This window comes from Triticum aestivum, chromosome 2B (genome assembly GCF_018294505.1).
Source record: "Triticum aestivum cultivar Chinese Spring chromosome 2B, IWGSC CS RefSeq v2.1, whole genome shotgun sequence".
NCBI classification, from domain to species: Eukaryota; Viridiplantae; Streptophyta; class Magnoliopsida; order Poales; family Poaceae; genus Triticum; species Triticum aestivum.
The window spans coordinates 278,256,972-278,283,842 of NC_057798.1; positions in this window are offsets into that span (position 1 = coordinate 278,256,972).

The window sequence follows — 26,871 nt, forward strand, 5'->3', positions numbered from 1 at the left end:
GCCGCTAGCCCCGCCGCCAGAGCCACCTCCGACCCCGCCGCCACAACGCCCGAGGTAGCTGCCGCCACCGCCGTTTTTTAGAAAAAACGTTCGGATTTTCCGTCAGTTTTTCGTCGGTTTTTTTAGTTTCCGTTTTTTATTAGATCGTTTTTTCGGTTTAGGTTAATTAGCGAGCGTTCTCTCGTTCGTTCATTTTAACGAACACGTTCATCGTTTAGATCCAGATAATGAACGTTCGTTCATTAATCTATTCATCATTTTTCTTTTTCTTGGATTTATTCCGCGATTTTCCGATCGCGATTTCTGATTCGATTTTCGTTTTAGTATATCTTTTCGTTTGTTTGTCGAAATCAGGCGATTCAAGCGCCTAGCGTTTCGTCTCGAAACCCTCTTTCCGAATAATCTACTCAAACAAGTTTTTGCTTCGGTAAAATTTGACTTAGGTCCAGATTAGTAAACGAAGCTTGTTTCTTTCGCTATTTGAGTTTTGTTTCTTCATTCGATTTGATTCTTTTTGCAAACTGGAGTTCTTAAGTTCAGCTTTCTGGTTAGATCTCTTATTTGAGTTTTACCTGTGCATTAGATGAGTACTTTGTATGCTTGTTTGTTTGTTTGCTTGCGATAGAGTACCCGGATTGCGCCGCTTGCTACTTCGAATCCCTAGGTTTCATGGATCATCAGCAAGGCAAGTAACACTTTGATCATACCTCTTTACTACCCAGTTTTATTGCATTAGCTCAACCCTCAAACATTGCATGATTAGGATCCAATTAATATGTGGGTTTTGGGAAGTAGATGAGGTAGTACCTATTACCTTTTTTATTATCAAACCTTTGGGAGTTACTCTACGTTTGCTTATTATGACATGCTATGCTAGTAGACGTGGATTGAGTGAGTGTATCCATGACAGATGTGAGATTGTTAATTTAATGGTTTATTTAAGGTGGCAACTTTAATACACATCTGGGTGGATTGAGGTACCTGGGTATTCTAGGATTGCCTGTTGTTTTTCTTTATGGACCGCCACCCAGGCCCAAAGGGATCATAAGATTATTCATGCTAGAAATTTACGTGTGCAGCCACAAGCTACTATGGGCTCTAGCATAGTTGATTAAGTCGTGCGAACTCTTACAGTGGTAGACTAGCAGATGTAGGGGGTGTAGGTTGGTACTGTGTACCCAATCGTAAGGTGCTAGTGCTTCTGAAAGACTATGTCTCGGTCATCCGTTTCTCAAACATCATGTAGTGCGAGAATTCCAATGGAGGAGATCGAGTCTTGTGGGGAGAAGTGCGCAAACCTCTGCAGAGTGTATAAACTAATCATGGTTAGCCGTGTCCCCGGTTATGGACGTTTTGAGTATCTAGTACTTGGATTTTCATGTGAATCTCATCATGTTACTTTAATTAATATTGTTGGGTTTGTTTAATGATGATGTTACTTAATTGGGATTGAGAATGCTGTCAATCATTCTCAATGTTTAACAACCACCATGATAGTTAAATAAATTTATTCCTTTTGCAGTAGGGAAAAATTGGCTTTATGCAAAAACTGTAACCATAGAGCTTTCCACCAAGCCATATATGCATGTAGAATAGCATTATTCTTTCATTACTCTCTATGTGTTACATTGCCAGCATATTCCATGTGCTGACCTGTTTTCAGGCTGCAACGTTCATGTTGCAGACTTTTCAGACCACAAGTAAGATGCCTTAGGATCGTGGTTCTATACTCAGTGATGCCGTTGGAGTTGATGGACTCACTTGTCTTCCAAGCCTTTCGTTGTTATCGTTATTAGATGGCCTTAATCCATATTTATTGTAATAAGTTCTCTTTGGAGACATTCGATGTAATAAGTGTGTGGTTGCTACTCTGTTATAAATCCTTCAAGTACTGTGCGTGTCAGCATTACTGATCCAGGGATGACACTGATGCACAGAGATCAGACTGTTTGAGGTCTAGTCGCTACAATACTTCCCTTCCTCGAGCCCTATGTTCGCCCCCTCTTCTGGTGGTTCTCAATTCTGGCATCAGCTTGTTAAAGTTCGACCAATTTTCCGATCTCTAGTTAAATTTGTAGTCCGGAATGGTAAATCTACTCGTTTTTGGTTAGATTGGTGGGTAGGGGATACCACGCTTGCGGTTGCCTATCCGACTTTCTTCTTGTTTTGTGCTAATCCCGAGATCTCTATCTTTGAGCTCTCGGTTCAGGGCTGGGCTTTAGATTTTTGGCGTTGTCTTTCCCCTGTGGAGTTGGAAGAGTGGCAGCGCCTTACTGCTTGCTTCCCCTTGCTTTTGGAGGAAGAGGACTCCGTTGTTTGGCCCCATTCTTCCTCGGGGCATTTCTCTGTTAAATCGGCGTACTCGAAACTTATCACCGGCGGCCGCTCTGCTAAGTTTAAGGATATCTGGTCAGCTCGCATTCCTCCTAGGATTAAAATCTTCCTATGGCAAGCTTTCCGTCGTAAACTCCCTGCGGCTGATCAAATTAAAAAGTGGAACTGGCCGGGCTCTAATAGATGCGAGTTATGTGGCACACTTGAGAATACCGAACATATATTTTTTCATTGCTCTTTAGCTAAATTCATTTAGAGTTGCATTAGACTTTGGCTTCGTGTTAATTGGAACCCATCTTCTTTTGAGGATTTGCGTCGTTGTATTAATTCTCTATCAGGCCGATCTAAGAGGGTATTCTTGGTGGGATGGGCTGCGATTTGTTGGTCGCTATGGACTACTAGAAACAAGTTCACTATCGAACACATTTTCCTGGCTAACCCTGTGAGTTGCTTATTTAAAGCCAATGTCTTTTAGTAGCAGTGGAGATCATTGATTAAGGAAGGGGACCTAGAGGCTTTCGACGACATGTTATCTAAAATGAAATCTACGGCGTCTTCCCTGCTGTGGCGCTCTAGGAGGACGGGTTCCTAAATGTCTTTGCTGCTCGACGTGCTGGCCTGCGTGCCATGTTAGGCTGGATGCCTTGTACTCGTACTTCTTATCCCCAGTCTGCTAAACTTATGTGGTGATTTGTGCTGATGTTATGACTCTGCCTGGTGGCTTTATCTATAAAGTCGGGCGCTCGCCTTTTCTCTAAAAAAAAAATCTCTAGCATACACTTTCCTGTTTTACGCTACTTTGCCATATTTGCTAGTAGATGCTTGATTGGTTGTGGAAATAGTGGAAACTTCAATGTTCCTGATATTATCATTCTTCACCATGCCTTGTTTGGAGATAATAGTTTTAGTATGGGTGTCGTCATTGCTAAACGGCTGAGCCTGAATCGTAAAAAGGCCCCATCTTTGGAGGTATCTATGCTTCACGTCTTGCTAGACATTTTGAGATACCTATTAGGCACCATGAAAAAGAGGAGACAAAATTGCCTCCTTCCATTTTAGATTACAAGAGCATGGTAGCACATGAGTTCATTGTTGACAACAAAGATAAGATGCTCTTGTATAACCTGAGATTTAATAAGAAACTCAATGAGACTATTATTTTGCCTGCGCCTCTGTTGTTTGATTTGATTGCAGATAATTTTCTTGTCACGCCGGAAGCGGTGTACGCTCATCGAGGCCAAGCATCCACTCCAGAACCTGAGCCTGAGCCGAAACCTGCACTGGTCCCTTACCGTGCATCATCTTACCAGTGGGACCCGGAGATGGCCAGCTAGTGGTATCCTGATTACACCTCCCAGTACACCGGGGAGAGTAGCAGTGGTCCTTGGCAATAGACCAACTTAGGCCAAAAGCCTAAGATTGGGGGAGTACGTATTTCTCATCGACTTTACATTCATGTTCACACACTATTCTAGTCGTCGGTGCTCATACTCTTTCATTGTATTATCCATGCTAGTTCAAATTTCTTTTTCTAGTTTTCTTCTTGTGTGTGTGATAAACTTTAAGAAAAAACAAAAAAATTAGTTAGTTTAATTTACATGCTTGTAGTAGAAATTAAAATGAAAGCCCAAAAAGATTTCTCGTTCTTCTTCTTACTTGTTGGGAGCTTTCTCGTGTAAATAGTTTTCCTTTCTGTTCTTTCCTTTGGGGGTCGAGAGCAGAAGACCATATTGAAAATGTTTAGTGGCTCTCATATGCATGATTGTTTATTTAACTTAGAGCGTATATTACTCTGTCTTCTCTCTTGGGTTGAATGCTTGCAGATTCCAGCTTAGTCCAATGCACGTGCACTATTATTATTATACACGTCATTCGGTCGTGCAAGTGAAAGGCAGTAATGACGATATATGATGGACTGATTGAGATGGGAGAAACTGGTATGAACGCGACCTCTCTTGTTTTTGTAAATATGATGAGTTCATCGTTCCTGATTCAGCTTATTATGAGGTAAACATATTTGCAATGACATTTAGATATTATAGTTGCTTGTGCCATGCTTGATTAGCTATGAGTTATAATGGTTTACCTTGCGTGCCAACATGCTATTAGAATGATTATGATGTGGTATGATGGGATGGTATCCTCCTTTGAATGAATTGAGTGACTCGACTTGGCACATGTTCACGCATGTAATTGAAACAAATCAACATAGCCTTCATGATATTTATGTTCATGGTAGATTATATCCTACTCATGCTTGTACTTGGTGTGAATTAATTTTAATGCATGTTTATGACTGTTGTCGCTCTCTCAGTTGGTTGCTTCCCAGTCTTTTGCTAGCCTTCACCTGTACTAAGTGGGAATACTACTTGTGCATCCAAACTCCTTAAACCCCAAAGTTGTTCCATATGAGTCCACCATACCTTCCTATATGCGGTATTTACCTGCCGTTCCAAGTAAATTTGTATGTGCCAAACTCCAAACCTTCAAATGAAATTATGTTTTGTATGCAACTAGGGCTGCCTATATCTTCCATGCTAGGTGGGTTATTCTCAAGAGGAGTGGACTCCGCTCCTCATTCATGAGAAAGGGCCGGTAACCGGGATGCCCAGTCCCATGATCCAAAAAGATCAAAGCAAATCAATAGAATTAAACAAAACTCCCCCAGAGCTGTTGTTAGTTGGAGGTACTCGTTGCTTCGAGCAAGCCATGGATTGATGCTTGTTGGTGGTTGGGGGAGTATAAACCTTTACCATTCTGTTTGGGAACTGCCTATAATGCATGTAGTATGGAAGATACAGCCATCTCATAGTTGTTGCGTTGACAGTGAAAGTATTCCGCTCAAAATGTTATTCAATCTCTATTTTAAAAACGAGCTCTGGCACCTCTACAAATCCCCGCTTCCCTCTACGAAGGGCCTATCTATTTACTTTTATGTTAAGTCATCATCATTCTTATTAAAAAGCACCCGCTGGAGAGCACACTGTCATTTGCATTCATTATTATTGGTTTATATTGGGTATGACTTGACTGGATCTCTTTTACCATGAATTACAATGTCTAGTCAGTCCTTGATCTTTAAAGGTGCTCTGCATTTATGTTTTGCAGTCTCAGAAAGGGCTAGCGAGATACCATTTTGTTATATCATGTTTGATTGTTTTGAGAAAGTGTTGTCATCTGAGTTTTATTATTATGGCTCGCTAGCTGATTATGCCATTGATATGAGTAATTGTGAGACCTAGGTGTTATTGTGAGTATGGTTAGTTCATAATATTTGCTGAAACCTGAATGCTGGCTTTACATGTTTACAACAACAAGAGCAAACAGAGTTTGTAAAAGTTTTTCTTTATCACTTTCAGTTTATGAACTGAATTGCTTGAGGACAAGCAAAGGTTTAAGCTTGGGGGAGTTGATACGTCTCCAATGTATCTACTTTTCCAAACACTTTTGCCCTTGTTTTGGACTCTAACCTACATGATTTGAATGAAACTAACCCGGACTGATGTTGTTTTCAGCAGAACTGCCATGATGTTGTTTTATGTGTAGAAAACAAAAGTTCTTGGAATAACCTGAAAATCCACGGAGGCACTTTTTGGAAAATATAAAAAATACTGACGAAAGAATCAAGACCAGGGGGCCCACACCCTGTCCACGAGGGTGGGGGGCACGCCCACCCCCCTGGGCGCGCCCCTCTGTCTCGCGGGCCCCCTGAGGCTCCACCAACCTCAACTCCAACTCCATATATTCCGTTTCGCGGAGAAAAAAATCAGAGAGAAAGTTTCATCACATTTTACGATACGGAGCTACTGCCAAGCCCTAATCTCTCTCGGGAGGGCTGATCTGGAGTCCGTTCGGGGCTCCGGAGAGGGGGATTCATCGTCGTCATCATCATCAACCATCCTCCATCACGAATTTCATGATGCTCACCGCCGTGCGTGAGTAATTCCATCGTAGGCTTGCTGGACGGTGATGGGTTGGATGTGATTTACCATGTAATCAAGTTAGTTTTGTTAGGGTTTGATCCCTAGTATCCACTATGTTCATAGATTGATGTTGCTATGACTTTGCTATGCTTAATGCTTGTCACTAGGGCCCAAGTGCCATGATTTCAGATCTGAACCTATTATGTTTTCATGAATATATGTGTGTACTTGATCCTATCTTGCAAGTTTATAGTCACCTATTATGTGTTATGATCCGACAACCCCAAAGTGATAATAATCGGGATACTTCTCGGTGATGACCGTAGTTTGAGGAGTTCATGTATTCACTATGTGCTAATGCTTTGTTCTGGTTCTCTATTAAAAGGAGGCCTTAATATCCCTTAGTTTCCGCTAGGACCCCGCTGCCACTGGAGGGTAGGACAAAAGATGTCATGCAAGTTCTTTTCCATAAGCACGTATGACTATATACGGAATACATGCCTACATTACATTGATGAATTGGAGCTAGTTCTGTGTCACCCTATGTTCTAGCTATTACATGAGGAATTGCATCCGACATAATTATCCATCACTGATCCAATGCCTACGAGCTTTTCACATCTTGTGTTTCGCTTATTTACTTTTCCATTGCTATTGTTACAATCACTACATAACCCAAAAATATTACTTTTGCTACCGTTACCTTTATTATCATACTACTTTGCTACTAAATACTTTGTTGCAGATACTAAGTTATCCAGGTGTGGTTGAATTGACAACTCAACTGCTAATACTCAATAATATTCTTTGGCTCCCCTTGTGTCGAATCAATAAATTTGGGTTGAATACTTTACCCTCAAAAGCTGTTGCGATCCCCTACACTTGTGGGTTATGAACCATATCCAGATTCCCGATACGAGGGAAGAGTGTCTCACAGAAGACACGGTGAAGAATGTCCAGAAAGGCAGGCAACTCATATGTTTCCTTCTTAGTGTCAGGGTTGATCTTCAGGGTGCAGTAGGGCCAGAGGGCTTGCTTGTGAGTGGAGGTTGTGTTGCGGTGAGGGTGAAAGCTGACAGGAGTCTCAAGCCCGTGATCTTACACCCCAAGTAACTCCATGAATGCCTTCCACTTGACAGAAAGCAACTTGCCATTGGTCATCCAAGTCAGAGTCCTATCCTCATCAGTCCCTAGATGGACAGTGGCATAGAATTGAGCCACTATATCTGCATCATAGTCCTTGTTGAACTGCATGATTCTGAGAATGTTCAGCTGAGAGCACATCTGAAGGGCTTCACCAAAGTACTCAGGATCCTTCTCCATAAAGTCCGTGTCGATGGAGCGCACATCAACATAGAGATTATTCTTGGCCTTGATCACATCAAAGAAGATGGCAAACTGAAAGCGGTTCCAGAACGGACGGTTGACCAAAGTGGGTTCTTGGTCTTCCACATAGGGGTTGCGGCGACGCCTTGCCCAGAACTCCATGACATTCATTTGAGGCACAATTTTGCCCTTGAGCTTCGGCTTGACGGCAGACTTCTTATTGAGTTGAGGTGGAGGTGGAGCACTAGAGAAACCTCCTGCTGACTCAGATGTGCGGTAGCGCTTTGACGTGGCACGACCGGGGTTGACACGGCGAGCTTGCTGCTCAGGAAGTTCATCACCTGGAACCAAACACGCGAACACACGAAACAACTAGAGAGAACAAGCATAAGCCAACAAACACAACAAAAAAAAGATCAAGGAATGGTAGGAACATGATGGAACTGGGCAGGCAACGGTAGTACCGCGACCTGGAAGCGGCAGTACCGCCCAAGCGGTAGTACCGCTCCAATGAGAGCGGCAGTACCGCTCGATACGGGGAAACAACGGTTCCCTACTACCGTGGTCAGATCCGGCACTACCGGCCTGCCAAATTCAAAAATACTCCTACCAAACACTAATCTAAAAAGTCTAGTTGCCTTCTCCAACCTACTCAAGCCTAGATTTAGCCAAAATCTAGAGATGCAACCACTATTGCCCCTAAGATGCTAGATCTGAAATCTAGACAAAAAGAGAGGAGGAACGGGGGCAATACCGGCATCCATGGCAAGAGGACGAGGTGGGGATCGACTCCACCGAAGGAAATGGAGAGGGACGCCCCGGAGAAGAAGGTCCGCCGGAGCCCTCCTGCGGCGAGGCGTTGTTGGAGAGACGAAGAAGAACGAGGGGGCGGAGCGAATGGGTATGGGGGAGAAGAAACCTCCCCCTGCCCCGATATAACCCCCTGGTCCTGCCCCGCAGCGGTAGTACCGCACTGGTGGGCGGTAGTACCGCTTATAAGTGGTAGTACCGCGCACCACCAGCGGTAGTACCGCCCAGCAAGCCACATCAACTAGACAACAACGGCTTAGCTCAGAAAGAGAGAAAACCAACGACAAGAAGGGAAGGAAAAAACGAACTCGGTAGCAAACACACTAGCAAGGGGCCAAGACACACCTCTTCAATAGAGGGCGGTGGCCGAGGCCACCTATGTTTGAGTCAAGAGGTATGGCGCCACGAAGATTTTAACCTTGGGCCCATGACCAAAACTCGTCGTTGAAGCACAAGTACCATAAAAATGGTTAATGTGAAAGAGTTGATCAATTTATGCATAATGGGGGGAGGGAGTGTTCATTGAGAGAACAACACTCCCCCTATGTCCATGCCTACACTTAAACTAGACAACATGTTGAATGTGGTGGGATGTGCATGGGTTTAAGATACATTGCTCGAATCAATGATATTTAGCTCATGCCTTAACTCGCGAAATCTTGCTTCATCCAAGGGCTTGGAGAAAATATCCGCAAGGTTATCATGAGTGTTGACATACTTGAGCTCGATCTCCCCTTGCCTAATGTGATCTCGGATGAAGTGATACCAAATCCCAATATGCTTCGTCTTGAAATGTTGCACCGGGTTGAGAGAAATCTTGATGGCACTTTCATTATCACACCAAAGAGGCACTTTGTCACAAATGACACCGTACTCCTTTAAAGTTTGCCTCATCCATAAGAGTTGTGCACAACAACTACCGGCTGCCACATATTCCACTTCGGTGGATGAGAGAGACACACAACTTTGCTTCTTGGAAGACCAACTCACCAAAGAGCAACCAAGAAATTGGCACCCTCCGGAAGTGAACTTCCTATCCACTTTGTCTCCCGCCCAATCGGAATCGGTATATCCTTCAAGCTTGAAGTTTGCTCCTCTTGGGTACCATAAGCCAAAGTTTGGGGTATGAGCCAGATATCGAAAGATTCGCTTGACCGCAACATAGTGGCTTTCCTTCGGTGCGGCTTGAAACCGTGCACATATTCCCACACTCAACATGATATCCGGTCTAGATGCACAAAGGTAAAGCAAGGAGCCAATCATGGAGCGATATACCTTTTGATCCACCGCTTTACCATTGGGATCAATGTCAAGTTGGCACTTGGTAGGCATTGGAGTAGAAGCCGGCTTGACATCACTTCGCTTGAATCTTTTTAGCATGTCTGGAGTGTATTTGGCTTGGTCGATGAAGGTACCTTCTCTTCTTTGCTTGATATCGAAACCAAGGAAGAACTTCAACTCTCCCATCGAAGACATCTTTAACTTAGAGGTCATAAGAGTGGCAAATTCCTCATTGAAAGCTTTGTTAGGGGAACCAAAGATAATATCATCAACATATAGTTGGCATACAAAAAACTCCCCTTTGACCTTCTTAGTAAAAAGAGTGGGATCGAGTTGCCCAACCTCAAATCCACGATCTTGTAACAACTCGGTAAGGTGGTCATACCACGCACGTGGGGCTTGCTTAAGGCCATAGAGTGCCTTATTGAGTTGATACACATGATCCGGGAAGTAGGGATCCTCGAACCCGGGGGGTTGCTTGACATAAACCAACTCATTAATAGGACCATTAAGAAAAGCACTCTTCACATCCATTTGTTTTAACTTAAAGTTGTGATGGGAAGCATAAGCAATCAACAAACGAATGGATTCAAGGCGAGCAATAGAGCAAAGGTTTCACCCTCGACTTGGGAGTAGCCTTGTGCTACCAATCTTGCCTTGTTGCGAATGATGTTCCCATGAGCATCTTGCTTGTTCTTGAAAATCCACTTGGTTCCAATGACGTTGTGGTTCCCCGACGGCCTTGGCACCAATCTCCACATCTTGTTGTGCTCGAAGTTGTTGAGTTCTTCATGCATGGCATTGAGCCAATCCGAATCTTCGAGCGCCTCATAGACCTTTTGGGGTTCAACACAAGAGACAAATGCGTGATGTTCACAATAGCTTGCTAATTGTCTATGAGTGCTTACCCCCTTTCTTAGGCTTCCAACCACGTTCTCCATGAGATGACCTTGGGTGGTGAGATTGGAAGCAATCTTTGCGGCACGACGCTCTAATTCCTCCTCAGATGTGGAAGGAGGAGGATTAACTTGATTATCTTGAGCGGCGTCTTGAGCTTGTTCTAGATCTTGAGCTTGCTCTTGATCTTGAACTTGCTCGAGGGGGGGGGGGGAACTTGACCTTGGGCATCATTTGGTGGTTCACCACCATCTTGAGGTTGATCTTGCCCTTGGTCTTGTTCACGAGATTGAGGCCTTCACTTTGTTCTTCGGAAGCGTGTGGGTCTTGGGTTGGTGATGGCTCCACTTGAGTGGAGCATTGTCCTTCTCCTTCGGCCACAAGGGGTTCCTCAATGGGTAGAATATGACCCACATCCATTCTTCTTATGGCTTGGGGAGGAATTTCATCACCTACATCACAGGTACCACTTTGGTCCACTTGGGAGCTGTTATTTTCGTCAAACTCCACGTTACACGTGTCCTCAATGAGTCCGGTGGACTTGTTAAGGACACGGTAAGCATGAGAGTTTGTAGCATAACCAACAAATATGCCCTCATAAGCTCTAGCTTCAAATTTAGACAAAGGGACACCTTTCTTGAGAATGAAACACTTAGACCCGAACACCTGGAAGTACTTGAGGTTGGACTTGTTACCGGTAAGTATTTCATAAGGAGTCTTGTTCAAGCCTTTGCGGAGATAGAGCCGATTGGATGCATGACATGCTGTGTTGATGGCTTCAACCCAAAAGTTGTATGGAGACTTGAACTCCGCCATCATGGTCCTTGCCGCATCAATCAACATCCGGTTCTTCCTCTCTGCGACACCATTTTGTTGAGGGGTATATGGTGCAGCATATTGATGCTTGATCCTCTCATCACTAAGAAACTCATCCAAGGTGTAGTTCTTTAACTCGGTGCCATTGTCACTTCTTATTGCCAAGATCCTTGCATCATGTTGACGTTGAGCTTCATTTGCAAAGTCGATGATGGTTTGTTGAGTTTCACTCTTCCTCTTGAAGAAATATACCCAAGTGTATCTTGAATAATCATCCACAATCACCAAGCAATACTTTCTACCCCCAAGACTATCAAAGGATGGAGGCCCAAAGAGGTCCATGTGAAGGATCTCCAAGGGTCTCTTCGAGTAGATGATAGTCGTGGGAGGGTGAGCCTTCTCATGAAGCTTTCCTTCGATACAAGCACTGCAAGCACGATCTTTGGAAAAACTAACATTTGTTAGTCCACGGACATGGCCCCCCTTGAGAAGACTTTGCAAAGATCTCATACTGACGTGGGCTAAACGGTGATGCCAAAGCCATCCCACATCAACTTTAGCCATTAGGCATGTCGCGGTCTTAGTGGGTCGCTTCGAAAAGTTAATCACATAGAGACCGTTCTCGACATGCCCAACAAAGGCTACTTTAAGAGTCTTGATCCACAAGAGGGCCACGGTATCAAATCAAAGAAAGTGGCAAAGCCCATGAGTGCAAGTTGACGAACGGAAAGTGAATTGAACGAAAGGGACTCAACAAGCATGACTTTCTCGATCGTTAGATCATGAGAAATGACAACCTTGCCAAGACCCAATACCTTAGAAGATGAGACATCACCCCACTCGACATTGGTGGGCATAGATGGGATCTTTTGCACGTCCACCACCAAGTCCTTGCTCCCGGTCATATGATTTGTTGCTCCACTATCGAGCAACCATGATCCCCCACCGGAAGCAAACACCTACAATAGATCAATGCTTGGTTTTAGGTACCCATTTAGTAATGGGTCCTTTGATGTTAGTAACACGGGTCTTAGGAACCCAAATAGACCATTCAATGTACTCATAAGGAGAACCAACAAATTTAGCATATACATGCCCATCACTAGCACGACACAACACACAAGAAGGGTTAAAGTCGCCGGCTTTGTTGGAGGAGATGGTTTTGCCCTTTTTGACATCACCACCCTTCACATTGTTCTTCTTCTCCTTAGGAGCACCCTCTCCCTCTTTCACAAAAGTTTGCTTGAGAGGAGGAGGTCGTTTGGTCTTGTCGTTCTACTTCTTGTTCTTGGACTTGGGTGCGAACCCAACTCCCTCCTTGGCCACAACTTCCTTTTGATTGCTCAAAAGATCGTTGAGGTTCTTCTCACCTTGAATGCATGTCACAAGGCCTTTCTCAAGTTGATCCTTCAACTTGGCATTCTCCTCCACAAGATGCACATGCTCACAACACGGGTTAGTGGCATTTGCATTATCAATTAATACCATATGAGGAAAGGTGGACTTTTCTTTGGTTAGCTTAACTTGGAATTGAGCATGAGACTCCTTGAGGCTAGCATGAGCACCCTTCAAGACCTTGTGGGCCTTGTCAAGTAAATCAAACTCCTCCTTGAGTATAGCAGGGTCAACACCAAGTTTAGCCTTCTCGGAAGTTAGCACACGAGACACAACAAGAGCATGATCAAGATCTTTCTTTAACTTAGCATGGTCATCATTGTGTGACTCCTCAAGAGCCAAATGATGCCCACGCTCTTCCTCAAGAGCATTAGAGAGATATGATATCTCATCGGCATAGTCATGACTATGACCTTCCATCTTAGAGATGGTTTCTTCGTGAGCCTCGATCATGTCATTGGCTTCACCAAGTTGTTCCAAGAGAGCAACAAAGTGCTTCTTGGATTTGCCCTTGAGCTTACTCATACAAGACTCAAATTCATTCACTTCCTCATTAGACCCCTCACTTTCATCAATGCCATCCGTCAAGGAGGGATTAGTAATGATGGTGGTTTTGATGTTGGGGGTTACCTTGTTGGTGGCTTTAGCCATGAGACACTTGGCGGTGATGTTCTCATTGGGTGAGTTGAAGATGGACACCCATGGAGTTGTGGCAATGGCAACGGAGGCCATGGCCATGGCTTCATTATCTTCATCATCATCGTCATGCTCATTGTATTCTTCTTGAACCACCAACCCTCGAGTAGGAGTCTTTTTGGTGAAGTTGTTCTTGTTGGGGAAGGACTTGGCTTTGTCCTTTTGGATGAGCTTGCCACCATTGTCTTCCTGCTTCTCATAAGGGCAATCCACAACAAAATGGCTCACATTGCCACAATTGTAACATGTTCTCACACGTTGCTTGCCCATGAGCCCACTTGAGTTGTTCTTGTTAAAGTTGGGCCTTGTGTTCTTCTTGCTCCAAAATTGCCTTGACGCAAGAGCCATGTGTTCATGATAGTCATATTTTGTATCTTTGGGGTTGCTCTCCTCATCTTCCTCTTCTTCCTCTTCTTCCACAATAACCTTGGTCTTCAAGGCAAGGTTGGGCTTCTTTACCCTTTGTGAGCGCAACATCGCATTGTCGGTGGTCTTGTCCAAGATCCTCATTGCCACAAACTCATCCAACACCTCGTTTGAGGTCAAGGAGTGGAAGTCCGGTCTTTGACGGATGACGGAGGACAAGGCCTTGTGGTAGGGCATCATTGCTTTAAGAAACTTGCACCTGATCCAATTGTCATCCATTTCCTTGCTCCCATGATCTCGGAGTGAGACCGCAAGTTTGGTGACTCTCCGGAAGAGCTCACGAGGTTCTTCATCTTCTTTCATTGCAAACTCATCGGCTTCATATTGCACCACTTCATAGTTGGACTGTTGAATGCTTGCACTTCCCTTATAGAGGGAAACAACGCAATGCCATGCGTCTTTGGCCATGGCGAAGGGTCGAAGATGAGGGAGATCTTCGAGAAGAACTGCATCTTGAATGATGAAGAGAGCATTCTCATTGAATTGATGGTCCACGGCTTCTCTAGGGGTGAAGTTGCTTCGGTCATGTGGATGAAAACCTTCTTCAATGATTCTCCAAAGGTTAGTATTCACATGATTTAAATGACGCTTGAAGCGATACACCCAAGAATCAAAGTCCTCATTTTTCACAATCTTAGGAGGAGGCCCGGCATGATTTAAGTGAGTAGAAGGAATCGGTCCTCCATAAACTGGAGGTGCCACATGGGCAAAGATGCCGGTGCCATTTCTACCACTAGTAGAAGGTTCCTTTTCACTAGTAGCTTTCCCCTTGTCGGAGTTAGCATCTGTCACCTTGTCAGTGGGATCACCCACTTTCAATGGCGAGGTAGATAGTTTAAGTCCTTCTAAGAATTTATTAAACATGCTTTCAACCTCGGTTGTCATGGAGGTATTCAATGTGTCCAAAGCCACATTGAATTCCTCACGGGACACCGTGGTTCCCCCATCACCCATAGACGAGATCGGATTCACACCGGAGTGCTCCTCCCCACCGTCTACGGTGTCAACCATACTCTTCGGACGGCAAAGTCCTTAATAAAGAGACGAGGCTCTGGTACCAATTGAAAGGATCGATATAGTTGACTAGAGGGGGGTGAATAGGCAACTAACAATTTTTAACTTTTCTTTACCAAATTAAACGTTGCATCAAAGTAGGTTGTCTAACTAGGTGAGCAACCTATATGATGCAACAACAATAAGTACACAAGCAAGCAAGGGATATAACACAAATAAGCTAGCACAAGTAAAGGCACGAGATAACCAAGAGTGGAGCCGATGGAGACGAGGATGTGTTACCAAAGTTCCTTCCTTTTGAGGGGAAGTACGTCTCCGTTAAAGCAGTGTGGAGGCACAATGCTCCCCAAGAAGCCACTAGGGCCACTGTATTCTCCTCACGCCCTCACACAATGTGAGATGCCATGATTCCACTATTGGTGCCCTTGAAGGAGGCGACCGAACCTTTACAAACAAGGTTGGGGCTATCTCCACAACATAATTGGAGGCTCCCAACAACACCACGAAGCTTCCACAATGGACTATGGCTCCACGGTGACCTCAACCGTCTAGGGTGCTCAAACATCCAAGAGTAACAAGTTCCGCTAGGGATTAGTGGGGGGAATCAAATTTCTCTTGGTGGAAGTGTAGATCGGGGCCTTCTCAACCTATCCCGAGCAAATCAACAAGTTTGATTGGCTAGGGAGAGAGATCAGGCAAAAATGGAGCTTGGAGCAACAATGGAGCTTTTGGGGGAAGAGGTAGGTCAACTTTGGGGAAGAAGACCCCCTTATATAGTGGGGGAACAATCCAACCGTTACCCCCCAAGCAGCCCCGCAGAGAGCGGTACTACCGCTGGGGTGGGCGGTACTACCGCTGAGCCAGCGGTACTACCATCCCACCTAGCGGTACTGCCGTGCAAAGGAGGGGAGTGAGGTCCTGGCCCCTGAGCAGTACTACCGCGGTGGTAAGGGCGGTACTACCGCTTGGGAGTGGTACTACCGCCTCTACTGCCACAGCTAGTGCCGCAAAACCCGACACGAGAAAAGGGGCCCTCGAGTCAAGGCCGTAGGAGCACGGAGCCGGAACGGTACTACGGCTGAAGGCTCCAAGCGGTACTACCGTTGAGGAGCGGTACTACCGCTTGTTGCGCTTGGGCGGTACTACCACTATGGCCCGCGGTACTACCGCTGGGACTAGACAAAGCAAGCAGGGAGGGGAAAGAGTTCTCCATAGAAGCAGGAAGGTTCAGCGGGTGCGATAAGGATGTGTACATCTTGATTCCACCCTAGCCTTACCAAAGCGGATCCCCTCTTGATAGTACGGTGACTCCTACGAAACTAGTCCACCAACATAGAAACAGAAGAGCTACACCGTCTTGAATAAAACACCGAGGGGAGGGAATCGTCTCGTGCCAAAGGATGAATCTCTGAAAATCTCAACGCACACGATTAGTCCGCAAAAGCATTGTCATCAATCACCAAAACACATTAGGGATAAATATGCCCTTACACTTACCTACAATCATAAATGCTTAGTATAGGATGCTAGTTTATCATCTGTGGCCCTACATTCTTGTCCGTCTGCCTTGCTATACTATCGGGCCGTGATCACTCGGGAGGTGATCACGGGTATGTACTTACATACATACATACTATACAGATGGTGACTAAAGTCGGGTCGGGGCATAGAGTACCCGCAAGTGATTCCGATGTGGGGGCTGGAAGGACAGGTGGCTCCATCCTGGTAGAGGTGGGCCTGGGTTCTCGATGGCCCCCGACTGTTACTTTATGGCGGAGCAACAGGGCAGATTGAGACCACCTAGGCGAGAGGTGGGCCTGGACCTGGTTGGCGTTCGCGGTTACTTCAAAATAACACGCTTAACAAGACCTTGGTATTTGATCTAAGTCTGGACACTGGCCTATACGCACTAACCAACTACGAGGGAACAGTTATGGGCACTCGACGTCGTGGTATTAGCCGAAGCTTTCTTGACGTCAACGACAGAGCGGCGCGCGTTGGGTTGGACCGTGTAATGCAACTTCCTTTGTAATGGACGTTGCTAGGTCTGCTCACCGGCCGTGTTCGCAACATGTAGGTGTGCAATGGGCGATGGGCCCAGACCCCTGCGTGCATAGGATTTAGAACGGCCTGCTAACCTCTCTGTTGTGCCTAGGTGGGGTTGCGACGTGTTGATCTTCCGAGGCCGGGCATGACCCAGGAAAGTGTGTCCGGCCAGAGGGATCAAGCATGTTGGGTTATGTGGTGCACCCCTGCAGGGAAGTTTATCTATTCGAATAGACATGTCCCTCGGTAAAAGGATGACTCAGAGTTGTACCTTGACCTTATGACAACTAGAATCGGATACTTAATAAAACACACCCAGCCAAGTTCCAGAGACAACCCGGTGATTGCTTTCCCACAGGGCGACGGGGGGAGGATCGCCAGGTAGGATTATGCTATGTGATGCTACTTGGAGGAATTCAATCTACTCTCTTCTACGTGCTGCAAGATGGAGGCTGCCGGAAGCGTAGTCTTCGATAGGACTAGCTATCCCCCTCTTATTCTGGCATTCTGCAGTTCAGTCCACCGATATTGCCTCTTTACACATATAACCATGCATATGTAGTGTAGATCCTTGCTTGTGAGTACTTTTGATGAGTACTCAGGGTTGCTTTGCTCCCTCTTTCCTCCTTTTTCCTCTTCTTCTCGGTTGTCGCAACCAGACATTGGAGCCCAGGAGCCAGACGCCACCGTCGACGACGACTCCTACTACACTGGAGGTGCCTACTACTATGTGCAGGCCGCTGACGATGACCAGGAGTAGTTAGGAGGATCCCAGGCAGGAGACCTGCGCCTCTTTCGATTTGTATCCCAGTTTGTGCTAGCCATCTTACGGCAACGTGTTTAACTTATGTTTGTACTCAGATATTGTTGCTTCCACTGACTCGTTTATGTTCGAGCACTTGTATTCAAGCCCTCGAGGCCCTTGGCTTGTAATATGATGCTTGTATGACTTATTTTACTTTTAGAGTTGTGTTGTGATATCTTCCCGTGACTCCCTGATCTTGATCGTACACATTTGCATGCATGATTAGTGTACGATTGAATCGGGGGCGTCACAAGTTGGTATTAGAGCCGACTGCCTATAGGAATCCCCCTTCCACACTCCTTGGCTGAAGTCGAGTCTAGACATTGCAAAGCTTTTTACTAACATGGTTGTGTGTCTTACGGGCCCACATCGCCATTGGGTTGTACTAGGATCTTTTAATCCTCGTCTATACCCTGAGACTAGTCTATCTTCTATTCGGGTTAAATGAATTTTGCTAAATCTAACATTAGGATCATTACTTTCACCCATAGAGCACCTTATTACCGATGATTGTCTGCTGCACCAGAAGATTCCGAGGATACTCTATGATGTTCTCTCGAGACTTTGTGCCATCGCTATTGCAATTCCCTTCCAACGATAAGCCCCTACAGGTAACCACGTCATTTTCCATTCTTACAATCACTCCCCGTTGATCTTGTTATTACAAGATACCTCAAAAGTCTCTTTGTTGTTCCGAGAATACCTTGTGCCTACTGCCTTATAGTTCATTGCCACATGAACACCCCTACGGATAATTCATCGCACTTCTCGAGTATCCGCTCATTCCCAGTTGTTCTTGTGTTTCACAAAAGTCTCTGAAATACCATCCGGTCTTCCAAAAATCCTAAGCAGCCTATTGCTCCTTGCTTGCATTATGAATAATCTCATAAGTTTGGTAATCTTATTGGCATCCTTTGCCATTATCATTTTGAGTCCATTGATTCAATATGTTGCAAATGCTCGCAATCCCCAATCGGGTCCTAGATTTCATTCTTCCGGCTTAGCCGTCATTTTAAAGATGAGCTGGATCTTGACCAATCAAATTGCCATCAGTTGTACCCCGAAACCTACTCGACTTATCCACCCTTAATCAGAGCATTTGATTCTGATCCCTTGAATTGGAAATCATAGCTCCTTTGCATTTGAGCTTTGAATTAGTCAGTTGTTTCTGTAATCTGACCCCCTTGCATTCTTTCTTCTTCTGGTTGAGTACCGATGCTCAGATCAGATCCCTTGTGAACCATCAGATCCTTTATTGGATTTTATCCGACAACGTCCTTCATATTCAATAACTTTGTGAGTCTTTTCTTGGATGCATAATGCTTTTGGTAACTTGTATCCTCTGTCTTGTCGAACATGCTCTGCTTTCGAGCTTGTGTTATTTACTCCTGAAGTTGTGGTATATGTTCCTAAGAGGCCCTGATGGGTTGAACCTATGCCTTTTCTAATCTGTGTGAACCCGAAAACTACTACGGTCCATACTCTACTGATGTTTTGTCAGATAAAATTTCAACCATACAACTTCATTGAATGCGAGAAGTGAGTGAAAGATTATACATTGAAGAAGTGGGAGTCGACCTTGAACCTTGTGTTCATGCCCGTGGACACGATGTAGATCCTATCATAGAAGCTTCTTGTAATAATAACTATTTCCTTGATATAATATCATCCAGTATCTGTGAATTGATCCTTTCCAATCGTGGTTCCGACCATATTTTCTCCTTGATTTCATTTCTCAGGCAAGTGGAAAAAAACTTTCCTTCTACAGATCAATACGCCGGCCCAACCTCTATTTTGATCTACCCTCGAGTATTACTCCCTGGTATCTCGAGGATATCAACCCATTGCGCTACATCTTATGAATTTCTGATGAAGTACTACCTTTCCATGTCATTATCACTTCATGGGTGCTGGGCTGTTTGTCAACCGAGAACACCGATAAGTGAATTGATTTCGCAATCAGATTCAATAACTCTAAGTAATTTTTGTTGCTTATGAGTTTAATAATCCTTCAAGTCATTCCTAGCCTGATCGGTTATATCATTATCATGCTAAATTTTAACTGTGCTACCTGGTCCTTATTCTCGGAGCACCACTTTCAATGATGAGCTAAGCTTAGGTTGATTTTCCTTGAAATATCATTCCGCCTTGAACAACAAACTTGATTCCGAGTTTGTGTCATATCCGCGGTTCCAAAAATCTTTCATTGCATCAGTCCTTTTGCTTGATGCAGTCGTTGTTTGATTGCTTCTTCATGGAGCCTCTCGACAAATTTGTTGTGATCATCTTCAACATTTTGACTCCTAAGATATCAATTGAATTCATGATGATAAGTGCCATCCTAGTCCCTTGGTAATTTGAGTTACCATCGAAAACATCGTTACCTTCCTTTCATCACAAACTTGTTCATGTTATGGATGCAACTTGCCATCCAACCTGTATTATGTTCTAGCACTACAAAAAAAATACACTTCTGTGATGATACATGTTTGTCACAGTAGGTCGCGTTTTTTGTCATGCATGTACATCCATGACAAATTTATGACATAATCAAGATAGTCATACTTGTGCTGTCGTAGAAGTGTTCCATGACATTACCAAAATTATCATCATGGAAGTGTCCACTTCCATGACGATAAATCGCGCATCACAGAAGTGCTTTCATCAAGGGTGACCGACACGTGGCATCCACCGTAACGGAACACCGTTAAGCTATCGGGTCGGATTTTGGATCCAATAACCCATTAGCAGCCACGACCAATGCCGATTTTCCATGTGTAAAATTCTCATTGGCTGACGGATCCACGTGTCAGCTCCGCGTTGGCACAGGTGTCACTCATCCAACGGTCGAGATGGTCCTATGATATGTTGACACATGGACCGGCCCAAAAGTGGCCCACAAAGTTTAAATGGGCCGGCCCAACCGAAGGCCCATAAGACTTAGCGGACCATAATGGGCCGGCCCAGCTAAAGGCCCACAAAATTTAGCGGACCATATTGGGCCGGCCCAGCTAAAGGCCCACAAGATTTTGCAGACCACAATGGGTCGGCCCAGCTAAAGGCCCACAAGATTCTGCAGACCATAATGGGCCGGCCCAACTAAAGGCCCAACATTCTCTGTCAAATCGGCCCGTCAACGGCCTGGTCTAAACTTGTCATCAATGCGGCCCATGGTCACTTCTGGCCCGTTAACAGTCCGCTAAGTAATTGGGCTGAATTACGGCCCGGTGTATTTCCGGCCTGTTAAAGGTCCGACTTCATTTGGGCCCATTTACAGGCCATCAAAACTTTCGGCCCATAAACGACCATGAAGGATTTGGGTCATATTTGGCCATGTCTGTCATTCGACCTGTTAGAGGTCCACTATAGATTTGGGCCACTTTCGGCCTGTTGTCATTTTCGGCCGTTAACGCCGGACGTAAACCATGGGCCATATGTGGCCCAACGTCATATCAGGCCCATTAACAGCCCATGTAAAAATGACGATAATCTAGCCCGACCGAAGTTCCGGCCTGTTAAAGGCATGTGTATTAGGTCGGCGCATTTATGGCCCGTCCGAATTTTGGCCTGTCAAATATCCGCATCATAAATGGGCCACCATTTCGGCCTGCTAAGTCCAGTGGGTTATTTGGCACAATCAGGGCCCAATCTCACTTTCGGTCTATTAAAGGCCCATGTTTTTTATGGGCTCGACATATTTACACCTGTAAACGGCCTACTTTTACTGAGGGCCCAAATTATGTTTAGGCCTGTTAAAGGCCCACTATGGGCACAGGCCTACCAGAAAAATTTGAAAGCTTATGCTAATTTAAGCCTAGATATTTTTAGTGGGCTACATGCCAATTTCGGCCCGTAATCGTTTTTAGCCCAATTGGAATGGGCCCGACGAATGTTGGCATGTTGGGCTCCTACGAAGCTTTCGTTTGAATACATTACTAAGATAAACCTACACTATACAAAAATAGTGTCATAATTACTGCAGCCTGTGGCAGTATCATAAATGTTGTATCACAACAAAATAAATTCCAATCATACAACAAAAGGCCGATTGGCATAAAGTTTACAGTCCTTCCAGATAAAAGCACCATCAGATGTATAGAAGCACAGATTATTTGACCTGAGTGCTAATGTTTCAGGCTGTAGAATCTAATGGAGCAGCACGATCTCCACCTTTTTTCCGCCATTGCTCTTCAACAACGAAGCGAATGTCTGATAGTCTGGTTGCAAAACCACTCATATCTTGACGACATTTCTCAACCACTCTTCTTGTTTCCGAAACAACGTCCATTAGGGATTGGACTTGTGTCTGGAGCACAGATATATCACTCTGTCTAGCAGGAAGATTTTGTTCAGTAGGCGATTTGGACGAGGTTACCTTGACAACCAACCCAGAATTACGCAGGAAGGTGTTTTTTGCACTGTTAGTGGAGAGATACTGACGCACTGCAGCAAGAGGTGACATTGTGCCTGTAGTAGCCTCGTCACCTTCAGGTGGTTGTGGTTGTTCAATCATTTGTTCCATAGCTTCCTGAAAGTTTGAACTTGTAGATTAGTGTACCAGTGAGTTACTAATGAGACAAAAATAAACAAAGTAGGTTAAACGTTTATACATAACTTATTTTGGTGAACTACTATAATACATTAGCATGTATTGTAGTGCCAACTACATAATAAAATCACTTTCGGAACATATGTCCATGTAGCATGCCTACTGTATTGTCTATTTCCTCACATTCGTTGACATCTAAGGATAAAGAGACATGGTTTAAAGTAGGATGAACATAGTATGACATCATTCATATCATGGGCAAATAGATATAAAACAAACAGGCTATTTTATCATTGTGTGCGCACGTGAACATAACAACTAGATTACAGATCAAGACCAAAAGAATATCCTTCATCTCTTTTAAACCATGTAAGGTGAAATGATACATTAAGACAACTGTGTATAAAAGTGAACAGAGTAACTGACATTGGCTGCAAACCAAGTAGTTAAATGAACACATCACAATACCAATCAGTTCAAGGCAGGAGGAGTTAGGACTTACAACAGCGGCTTGAACTGGTGTGCTCATGCCCTTCATCTTGCTGGTGTGGCAATCCTTGAAGATATGCACTGCATTCGGTTCAGGTTCTTTTTGGTCCGCACGGGTTTTCCGCTGTATTTGGAACAAGTCAATATAGATACGATAATATGGCACAAAAAAATAAGAAGGAAGTAGCAGCTATTTACAAGAGCCTCGCAGTGTGCAATATAGCTATGAGATCCTGTTGTCTGTTGGAATTTCACTTTAGAACGGTTGGTTTTGTTCTTCAAATAGTTAGCCTAGAAGAAGATACACTTGTAAGGCACATACATAAATATTTCAGTATGTGATGTGATCAAATACATATAGCCTACCTGATACTTTGGATCAGACCAGTGTTTAACGAGGGTTGTCCAGTCTTCATCTGTAATATATTCCACTTGAGATGTTTGGGCGATTTCATTGTTAGCCTTGCCTTCAAAGTGAGATTTTCTAAGGTGGTACCGACACTGTCGTAGAGCAGACTGAAAAACATGAGTGCATGCTTGTTTAGTTGCATCATCTTTCGGATCCAACTTGAACCTCATCTGTTGAAAAAAGAATGTGAGTCTTATTAGGAGGAAGCTAGAAAGTATGGGACAGAGCAAGACAATATTACTAATTGCGATGAATAACATTACTTACAGATAAATGGTCAAGGAAGGTGTTAAACTGGGTATTGTGTTTCTCATTCATGTACTGGATCCACATTGGGAGGATACGCGCATGACACCTAACGGCAACGGCTGCCTCTGATACTAACTTGGCTGACTATGTAGCATCACGTGGCCTTTTTAAACCTGCCTCAAAATGGATCTCCATTCTTCCTCCTTTAGATTTTGTTAATCTGTCAAGCATTGTCCCTGATGTCTGTTTCCGCTTGCGCTGTGGTGCTAGTTCAACAACGAATATGGAAAGTGTTAGTGTACATCAAACTATGAGAGTACATATAAAGGAGCATGCAACTGCAACTTGACTCGGTCAGGTACCGTCTTGGTGTTGATGCTCATGAGGTTCATCTGATCTTGCCAAGTCCTGTTGTGTCAGCAGTGCTTCGGAAGTAGTGTTAGGTGTGAAGGCAGCTTGGGAACTGGCCAGTTCCGAAGCAAACGAACGAGTAACTGGTTGAGATGCTGGTACAGTTGAAGCGGATGCTGCAGCTGGTGGAGCAGGTGATACTGTGTTTGTAGATTTAGCCGGTGGACTTGGACCTTCTACTGCACTATAAGTACCAGCAGAATCTCGACGGCAGAGCCTTTTCCGTTTCGCCCGATGAGTAACAACACTCCCTACTATATTATTTTCCTTTCTCTTTTTTGACTTTGCCATGTCAAGCTGTACCTACAACACAAAAGAATAAAATCACTCTTCAGAACTCATTGATGCATGATATAGACAAGCAATACTTTGATGTAAGACAACCGTATGAGGATGGAATATGTAAGAAAAACAGGACGGCATGACATATTCACAGCTACGATGTGCAAACTAAGTAGAAGGATTTTCAAGAAAATAGAAGTAATGCAAGCTAGACACCATATGAAAGATGCAACCAATATTACTCTGCCAAGTTAAAAGTGTCTTGTCATAAGTGGCAATTCGAAATATTAGAAGCAGTATAACGTAGAAATCAATGCAAGATGCAACCACTATCAGACTGCCATGTTAAAAGCGTCCAATCATGAGTTACTGATGCGGGATACACAATAGCAGTACTTTGATGTAAGAACATGGTATGATAGATAGATGCAGTGTATTCTAGACAGAGAAAGCCATGTCATATGCACATGTATAACGTATAAACTCAGCAGGTGCAATTTAATCAAAATAGAAGAAATACAGGCTAGACAACATATGCAACATGAAACCAATTATCACACTGTCAACTTAGAGCAAGCACCTGCGATGGTGGAGTGCGGGAGATGAACTCATCATGTAGACTTGGGACTTCAACTTCATTAGAAGTAGCAGTGGCAAATCTAGAGAGTCTCTATTTGCGTCGGTCCGGAGTACCACCAACATCCCCTAACTTACTCTTTTCCTTCCTATTTTCTGATATTGCCTTATGAAGTCAAAACCACAATAAGATGAATAAAATTAGCTCTGCATAACTGGTTGATGCATGATACAGACGAACACTACTTTGATGTAAGGCAAGCGCAGGAGGATGGAATATATACAAAAAAAGACAGCGTTCATATTCACACGTATGATAGGAGGATGGAATATGTATGAAAAAACAGTAAGCGGAAGGCATTTCAACAAAATTAGAAGAAATGAAAGCTAGGCACCATATGAACATGCAACCAATATCACTCTATCAGGTAAAAAGTGTCTCGTCGTAAGTGCCATTTCAAGAAATTAGAAGCAGTACAAGCTAGAAGACAATGCAAGATGCAACCTACATCACGTTTCCAAGTTAAATGTGTCTTATGGGTAAGTGATCGTTGCAGGTATAAGTTGTAAGCTACGCAAATGCAATTCAACATAATTAGAAGCAATACAAACTAGACATCATACGGAAAACGCAACCATGTATAACAGTTCCAAGTAAGAGCAAGCACTTGTGATGGTGGAGTAGGGGAGATGTGATCATCGTGTACACGTATGTTCTAGAAACAGGAACACGTGTCATATTCACAGGCATTATGTGTAAGTAAGCAGATGCAATTCAAGTTAGAAGCAATACAAGCTAGACATCATATGCAACATGCAACCACATATAATAGTGTCAAGTTAGAGCAAGCAACTGTGATGGTGGAGTAGGGGAGATGTGCTCATCATCTACACAACTACGTTGACTGTCCAGCCTTGTGTTGTCTTGCGAATCTTGTTGGGAGGATGGCGGAGTAGAATCTGTAGAGACCCCCTATTTGAGTTGCTCCGAAGGACCACCATCATCCACTGCCGAACTAATTTCCTTCAACTGTAATGATTTTGTATTGTGAATTCAAACCGATAAGAAAAAGGAATAAAATTCGCTCTTCAGAACTCATTCATGCATGATACTGACGAACACTACTCGGATGAAAGGCAAACACATGATGCAAGGATGGAATATGTATGAAAAACAGGATGGTGTGACATATTCACACCTATGATGTGGTAACTAAGCAGAAGGCATTTCAACAAATTAGAAGCACTGCAAGCTAGACACCATATGAAAGATGCAACCAATATCACTCTGCCAAGTTCAAACTGTATGGCGTTTCAACAAATTAGAAGCAGTATATGCTAGAAATCATATGCAAGACACAACCAATATCACAGTGGCGACTTAAAGGTGCCTTATCATAAGTGACTGATGCGGGATATGCAAGAATAGTAGTCTGATGTAGAAACAGGAACGCATGTCATATTCACAGGCATTATGTGTAAAGTAAGCAGACGCAATTCAACAAAGTTAGAAGCAATACAAGCTAGACATCGTACGCAACATGGAACCACATATAATAGTGCCAAGTTAGAGCAAGCACCTATGATGGTGGAGTAGGGGAGATGTGCTCATCATCTACACAACTATGTTGACTATCTAGCCTTGCGTTGTCTTGCGAATCTTGTTGGGAGGATGGCGGAGTAGAATCTGTAGAGAGCCTCCATTTCAGTTGCTCGGAAGGACCACCATCATCCAATGCCTTGCCAATTTCCTTCAGCTTTATTGATTTTGCATCGTGAGGTCATACCGACAAGAAAAAGGAATATCATTCGCTCTTCAGAACTCATTCATGCATGATACTGACGAACACTACTCTGATGAAAGGCAAAGTCATGATACGAGGATGGAATATGTACGAAAAAATGGACGGCTTGACATATTCACACCTATGATGTGGTAACTAAGCAGAAGGCACTTCAACAAATTAGAAACACTGCAAGACACCATATGGAAGGTGCAATCAATATCACTCTGCCAAGTTAAAACTGTCTCGTCATAGGTGGCGTTCATCAAACTAGAAGCAATACATGCTAGAAATCATATTCAAGACGCAAACCAATATCACACTGCCAACTTAAAGGTGTCCCATCATAAGTT